This window comes from Somniosus microcephalus, chromosome 4, assembly GCF_052327205.1.
Source record: "Somniosus microcephalus isolate GS21.2 chromosome 4, FLI_Smic_1.0, whole genome shotgun sequence".
In the NCBI taxonomy this organism is placed as follows: domain Eukaryota; kingdom Metazoa; phylum Chordata; class Chondrichthyes; order Squaliformes; family Somniosidae; genus Somniosus; species Somniosus microcephalus.
The window spans coordinates 266,417,594-266,426,127 of NC_140990.1; positions in this window are offsets into that span (position 1 = coordinate 266,417,594).

Genomic DNA, 8,534 nt, shown 5'->3' on the forward strand with positions numbered 1-8,534 from the left:
TTAAATATCAAACTAATTACAATTAACACTTTTAACATGCAACGTTAGCTGAAAATAGTCTATTTATATATTCAGTCTTTGGGGAGGCTTCCGGATCCTTTCTGGATAGCGCCTTTCCCGAGTGTCTTGCTCTTGGTGCGGAGGCGATTCTGGCCCCCTGTTGTCGGTTGGTTCATCAGCTTCTGATGCTACTGTTTCTGGGGTAGATGCGACCTGTACGTCGGGTTCATCACCAGGTACGTATGGGCGAGGCATGGGGTTGACTTGTTCCTGTGACTCTAGGATCTGGTCAGCATGGCGTCTCACGATGCTCTCCCCAACGTCCACTGTGTACATTAGTGGGCCCTGCCATGTGCATATCGTTCCTGGCTGCCATTTTTCTGTTCGGTAGTCGCGGGCCAAGACTGGTTGCCCTACATTGAAGCTCCTTGTTGGCTTCTCATGGATGTGCTGGAATTGCTTACTCTCAACATCTCTTCGTACGTTTGGTCTGAGCAAATCCAGGCGAGATCTTAACCTTCGGTAAAAGAACATCATGGCTGGGGCCTGGTTGGTGACTGCATGTGTCGCATTCCGGTAGGCGAACCGGAAATTGTCCACCTTGTGCTGTAGCGGAATGTTGTCATTGTACATAGCCTTTATTGCCTTCTTAAAGGTTTGTACGAACCGCTCAGCCAATCCATTTGTGGCTGGATGATACGGGGCGGATGTGTAATGCCTTACCCCGTTCTTTTTCAAGAACCTCCGGAACTCTTCGGACACAAACTGTGGTCCGTTGTCGGAGCAAATCTGTTCTGGCAAGCCATTCCTGGCAAAAATGGTCCGTAGGACTGCAATAGTTTTCTCCGTGGTGGTGGAGGACATTTTGATGACCTCAGGCCATTTCGAGTGCGCATCCACGGCTATTAAAAACATTGAGTCCATGAATGGACCAGCAAAATCAATATGTACCCGTTGCCATGGAGATGAGGGCCACTCCCATGGGTGTAGAGGGGCCTGTGGTGGTGCATTTTGGACTTTCTGGCATCCTGAGCAGCTCTTGGTCAGGTCCTCGATTTGTTTATCGATTGCCTGCCACCACACATAAGCCCTGGCTAGGCTTTTCATTTTTACCCCTCCCAGATGACCCTCATGAAGCTCATTGAGCACTCTATCCCTTAACTTGGGTGGAATTACCACTCGGGATCCACACATCAAGGTCCCCCAGCACACTGACAGCTGTTCTCTCCTTGTCGAGAATGCTGGCAACAGTGAGTCGCCATGTGCTGGCCATCCCTTCACCGTCAAATCATATACCCGAGACAGTGTCGGGTCATTTCGGGTTTCCTTTTCGATACAAGCGTTAGTTACCGGTAGGTATTCAACTATAGTCGAATGGAATATTTCGACAGGATCCACTGCTGGTGCTTCCTCCGCAGTAGGCAGTGGCAGGCGTGATAGCCCATCAGCATTTCCATGCTGTTTCGTGCCCTTATATTCAATCTCATAGTGGTGCGCCCCTAGAAAAAGTGACCATCTTTGTAGTCGTTGCGCAGTCATCACCGGAACGCCCTTCTTCGGCTTAAAAATGGAGACAAGAGGCTGGTGATCAGTCAGCAAGGTGAATTTCTGCCCGTGCAGATAGTGATTGAACTTTTTCACTCCCCACACTAGGCTGAGGGCCTCCCTGTCAATCTGGGCGTAGTTACGCTCGGCTGAGGTTAGTGATCGTGACGCAAAGGCTATTGGCCTCTCTGAGCTGTCCGAGAATTTGTGCGACAGCACCGCTCCAATGCCGTAGGGTGACGCATCACATGCCAACCGAATTGGTAATGCCGGGTTGTAATGGGCCAATACCTCTTTCGATGTGATTAGTGTTTTGCTCTTCTGGAAAGCTCATCTACATTCGTCACTCCACTTCCATGGCACCCCAGTTTGCACTAGGGTGTTCAGTGGGTGTAGTATTGTAGACAAATTTGGCAAGAACTTATGATAGTAGTTTACCAGCCCGAGGAACGACCTCAGTTGTGACACATTTTCCGGTGCTGGAGCCTTGACTACTGCCTCAATCTTCTCTGGGGACTTATGTAACCCCTCTTTATCGATAACGTGGCCACAATACGAGATCTGTTTTCTAAAAAACTCGCATTTGGGGCGGTTAGCTCGGAGCCCATATTCCTGCCATCTAGTGAGCACCTGCTACAGGTTGGCAAGGTGATCACTGTCATTTTCACCCGTGACCAGGATGTTGTCCAAATAACACTGGGTCCCTGGGATCCCTTGCAAGACTTGTTCCATTGCCCTTTGCCAAACAGCCGGAGCTGATGCTACCCCGAATACCAGCCGGTTGTATTGGTAGAGACCTTTATGGGTGTTGATTGTGAGGTATTTTTTTGATGCTTCTTCTACCTCCATTTGCAGATACGCCTGGGCCAGATCAATCTTAGTGAAGCATTTCCCTCTGGATAGCGAGGCGAAAATATCTTCAATCCGCGGAAGTGGATATTGTACGGTGTGAAGGACCGGGTTCACTATTACCTTAAAGTCCCCACAGATGCGAACCTTCCTTGGTTCCCCAGGCGTGCTGCTCAACGACTTTTTCATCACAGGGACGATGGGTGTAGCCCACTCGCTCCAGTCTACCTTGGACAGTACACCTGAACGTTCCAGACTCTCCAGCTCTGCTTTGACGGCTGGGCGGATCGCATAAGGTACTGGTCTGGCCTTAAAAAATTTTGGGCTTGCGTTTTCTTCAATTTTAATCGTCGCTGTCATGCCTTTTAGTGTTCCGAGTCCTTGCTGGAACACTTCTTTCGTGTCAGTTAGGATCTTTGACAGTCGCCCAGGTGTGACGTCGTCATCCTTTTTGTCAGCCACAGTCAGTGCCTGTATGGAATGCCAACCCAGTTGTATTTTCCGGATCCATTCACGTCCCAGTAATGGTGGTCCTCCATCTTGCAATACATACAGGTCCAGTTTTGGTGTTTCTTTACCGTTATATATAACGGTCACCCTTATTTTTCCTTTGGGGTAGACTTTTTGCCCCGTGTATGTCTTCAAAATAATTTTTGTCTCTCAAGGGTATGTGTGAGAATAGCCGCTCGTAGTCCCGTCGGTTTATGACTGTTAGGGCTGATCCTGTGTCCAATTCCATCTTTACCTGGACTCCTGCTAACTTGAGAGTGACCCAAATGGTTCGGTGATCCTCCGTTGTGATCACATTATGTAGTTTCAGACAACTCAGTTCCCTGCTTTCAGAGTCGTTATCACTCTTTTGTTCGTCTGAACTATTCTCCATCATCTTATGTACCTTCTTGTACTTTCCTTTGGTAGGTTTCTTATTGCTGGTTTTCTTTCCCGACCTGCAGACTCGTGCTATGTGTCCTACTTTTCCACACTGTCTGCACACTTTGTCTTTGAACCAGCAATCATTGTGGTCGTGTGTTGTTCTGCCGCAGCGATAGCACTTCTCTGTTCCATATGACATTTCGTTTGTGCCATATTCTTGCGGTCTCTGTTGTATCTCTGCAGCGCCCCGTGCTGCTGCTTCATATGATACCGCAATGCTGAAAGCCTTTTCCAGCGTAAGGTCCTTTTCAGATAAAGGCCGTTTCTGGGTTCCTTCACTTTGAAGCCCACACGCAAACTTGTCCCTTAAGGTATCTGCCAGTCCCGCTCCAAACTGGCAGTGTTTCGATAGTTTGCGCAGTTCTGTTAAATAATCAGCATTGCTTTCATCCTTATGCTGGTTCCGTTTGTGAAACTTGAATCTTTGTGCTATCAGCAGCGGTGTGGGGTTTAAATGTTCCTTTAGTATCGTTACTATGTCTTCAAAACTCTTTTCCATTGGTTTCGTTGGGGTTACTAGATTTCGTAATAAACCATACGTCTTTGCACCCATTAAATTTAACAATACCGACGCTTTCTTGTCATTTGACACCTCTATTCATTCGACATGCAGTCCAATCTTCGACTTCATTGTCAAATGCGGTGATACTGCCACTCTTCGGCATTTTGGGTGTGGTTTAAAATGGCGTCTCCCAATGGCTTAAAATGGCGTCTCCCGCGCTTTCCTTCCTCCCCCGCTGCTGCCAACGCCGCTCCCGGCGGTTCTCGTGGCAATGGCGGTGCCCTGTAGGTTTTGCGCACTTCTCCTACGCTGCTGCCAATGCCGCTCTCGGCGGTCCTCGTGGCAATGGCGGCGCCTCGCGGGTTTCTGCACGTCTCTCTGTCCCTCTCTCCGATGCTGCTCGGCCCCTGAACACCGGCTGCGCTCTGCCCTCTCTCTCTCTCTCTCCCCCCCGTCCACGCTGCTCGGCCCTTTGCTGTGCCACTCGGTTGGGCTCTAGCCCGCCGCTCTCCGGGAAGGGTCTGCGCACTACCTGTTGTCAGCCCGTTTCGCTGGACCACCTCGACTGGAAAGCTAAGCCTGGCTCTCGACAGCCTCCCCCGCAATTCTCGAGTCTCTGCTGGATGACTGGGTGGTTGCCCGTGGTCAACGCCTGAGTCTCTGGCCTTGACCTCCAATCCACTGATCTCCAGGAACGAATCCCCGGGAGGTGATGCAGAGTTGCAGGTAGGTTCGAACATGCCTCGTCGCTAATGTTGTGTCCGTGTATAATAAGACACAGACAACGGTACAACAGGTGTTTACTCAACGTGGCTCACACTGCAACTGATCTGTACAGATTACTACTCAGTGCTTTATACAGGTGTGGTCACTGCCGGTACTGCAGTATACATGAGCTGCAAAACATAGTTCCCCCCTTAAAAGGTATATACATTACAGATTGTATCTAGAGGTTTCGAAAGGCACCAAAATGAGAACTTGGCTCTGTTTACCCTGCACCCACCCCCCCTTTCCATCTTCACCCCCTCCACCCTTCAAAAATATGAATTTAAAGTAGGGAGATGTCTTGTGCTGGGTTTTTTTTTTTTTATTCGTTCATGGGATCTGGCTGTCGCTGGCAAGGCCAGTATTTATTTGCGCATCCCTAGTTGCCCTTGAGAAGGTAGTCGTGAGCTGCCTTCCTGAACCACTGCAGTCAGTTTGGTGAAGGTACTCCCGCAGTGCTGTTAGGGAGATCCAGGATTTTGATCCAGCGCCGATGAAGGAACGGCGATATACTGCCACGTCAGGCTGGTATGTGACTTGGAGGTGGTAGTGTTCCAATGGACCTGCTACCCTTGCCCTTCTAGGTGGTAGAGATCGCCGGTTTCAGAGGTGCTGCCAAAGCAGCCATGGTGAGTTGCTGCAGTGCATCTTGTAGATGGTACACAATGCAGCCACAGTATGCCGGTGGTGGAGGGAGTGAATGTTTAAGGTGGGGGATAGGGTGCCATTCAAGCAGGCTGCTTTGTGCTGGATGATGCCAAACTTCTTGTGTTGTTAGAGCTGTACTGATCCAGGCAAGTGGAGAGTATTCCATCACACACCTTACTTGTGTCTTCTAAATGGTGGAAAGGCTTTGGGAAGTCAGGAGGTGAGACACTCACCCCAGAATACCCAGCCTCTAACCTGCTCTTATTGCCACAGTATTTATGTAGCTGGTCCAGTTAAGTTTCTGATCATAACCCAATTTGAGCTGCTCTTCCTTGCAATTCCCGTTGCTGACTTTTGAAATGCTGACTTGAGGTAAAAGGTGCCAATAGTCCCTTAACTTCCTGGATCATTCTATCACTGCTTTATATAGGAAGAGTCACTTTCTGAACTAGTATTGCCAGATGTTTTGTAATTACTAGTGTTGGAGTACAAATAGGGTGTTTGAGTACAAATAGGCTATTTGTGACCCAAAACCCAAAACTTGAATAATACAATCTAAAATGATATTCAGCATAAGTGAATTTAAAAACGTCAGCATAGTTCACTGCTCAGTGCATAACACTGGCACTCGATGTCCAAGTACCTCAGAGATACCCTTGCTCCTTTCTTCCAAGTGACTCCTCATTTCAACCTATCTCACTCACCTTGCCTTCTCCCAAGTTCTACTGCCCTAAGAAATAGGAGCAGGAGTAGGCTATATAGCCCTTCAAGGCTCCTCCTGCATTCCAGAAAATCATGGCTGATCTTCTACCTCACCTCCTTTCCCAGCCTTTCCCTTAGTATCCAAAAATCTCGATCTCGGTGTTGAATATACTCGACGACTGAGCATCCACCGTCCTCTGCGGTAGAGAATTCTAAAGCATTCGCCACCTCAATCCTAACTTCCCTTTCTATTTTCCTGTAACCTCTTTCTCCCTCCCCCATATAAACTTTCCTATCAATAATCAGCCACCCTCCCTGACACAGCCATCTGTGATCATTTACTGAATCCCTCAGCACTCGCATCCTCCTTCAACCCCGACTTCCTTTGGCGTCTTCCTCCTCCCCTTGGCCCCCCCTACCCCCCGTAAAACTCTTCTGCTGCGAAATTCAGCACCTTTAGTGCGGTATTTATGGCTTTTTTTTTAAATAATGGGGATGTGATGAGCAGCACAGGAGGATGGTGGCGAGTGTAGCTTTGTACTAATGTTTCATGATCTAATGAGATCATTGAAAGGCTTGCACCACTACACCCAGGTCCTCCTGACAACATGCCTGCTTGTGCCCTCCTCTGCAATGTGCAACCAGGCTGTTTTGGACTCCTGGGGAAGCCTCTTCCACCCATGGGTAGGGAAGAGGACCTCCCTGCGTGCTGCGACTCCCTCCATAAGCATATGGAGGGAGTCACGGGAGGACTTAGATGCAGCCCCGCACCCTTGCAGTGATCGTCAGTGTTTGCACCACTTCAATGCTGTAGAACACAGACAGCCCAACCATCAAAAGTAAGGTGACCATGGTCCCTTTAAGGAAACCGGCTGATGACACATCATGAATGAGGTCACCAGACCCACTTCCCCTTATTGGGGGGCTTAACGAACCCCAATGTAAATTCATTTTAAGCAGAGGGATTGAGCCAGCAGTAGAGCCATGACCCACCACTGACATCACCTGCACCGGACCCTTCCAGGTGAGTAAAATCCTGGCCACTGTTTCAGGTCGATGACCTTTCATTAGAATTGGAAAAAGTTAGAGATGCAACAGATTTTAAGCAAGTGCAGGAATGGAAAAGGGAGAGGAGGGAAGGACAAAAAGGGAAAGTCTGATAGGGTGGAAGGCAGGAGTGATTAAATGACAAAAAAAGGTATGAAAGATATGATTGTACAAAGCAAAAGGAGATGGTAATGGGACAAGTAAAGAAACAAAAAGATGGGACTAGAACAGGTGTAAATGGGAATGGAACTACTCCTATTAGTGGGATACAAAGTCACTTTTAATCCCTACACAAACCTCAGTAATGAAGTGACACCCAGCATTAAGTGTAGGGGGATAGGTAATAATGACCAATAGATTAAGATAAGCAATAGGATGGATTTAAGACAGTCACACCTCAGACTAGAGATGACAATCTTTCTAAGTGAAGTTCCAGCAATTTAACATTTTGTACTCCGAAGCATATTCCAACCTGTGTTATTGTAGAAGCTAAATAGCTAAACCATTATGTTGCAGATACATTTAAGATTGCACCCAAGGCAGCAGTACCAGAGTGCAAAAGAGTAAGAGTTTTACTGGGGACTATGGTATGAAAGGCAGAGGCGAGAGTGCAATGAGATAGACAGCTGATTGAGTATAATGGTACATGCAGGGCCTAAGACTAGACCATTGGGAGTTTGACTGCAGTTGAATGCGATTTGGGGTGGCGAGGAGAGAAAAAGTTCCCCCCCCCCATGCTGACACAGAAGGAAGTAGGGGTTGAAAGAGGGAAGGAGGATGCAAGTGATGAGGGATACAGTAAGTGATCATAGATGGCCTGAATTCTATATAATTGAGATTGTAGTATTCAAGATTTGCTTCACAAATAACCTGTTTTGTGATTTGTACTCAACACTGGTAGTCACAAAACAACTAGTAGCCATTAACTAAAATTACATGTGGCAATACTAGTTCAGAAAGTGAATTTTCCTGTACAAAAGTAGTAATAGAATGATCCAGGAAGTTAATGGACTATTGGCACCTTCACCTCAAGTCAGCATTTCAAAAGTCAGCAATAGGAATTACAATGAAGAGCAGCTCAAATTGGTTATGAAAGATAGTGGTATACTGGTCTTAAACAGCTCATTCGTTGGTCACAATGCATTCAGAAGCGACTGTAATGAACACCTCAAATATACAAATCTTACAAGTCATTCTTGGGATATGGCAACGGTAGCAAGGCCAACATTTATTGCCCATCCCGAATTGCCCTCATGAAGTCACCTTCTTTGTGGTAAAAGTACTCCCACAGTGCTGTTAGGTAGGGAGTTCAAGGATTTTGACCTAGCGATGAAGGAATGTCAAAGTTGGGATGGTATGGGACTTAGACGGTAGTGTTCCCATGTGCCTGCCGGCCTTGTCCCAGGTGGTTGAGGTAGTGGGTTTGGGAGCTGCTGTCGAAGAAGCCTTGGGGGGGGGGGGGGGGGAGTGCTGCAATGCATCCTGCAGATAGTACACACTGCAGCCATGGTGCGCCGGTGGTAGAGGAAGTGGATGTTTAAAG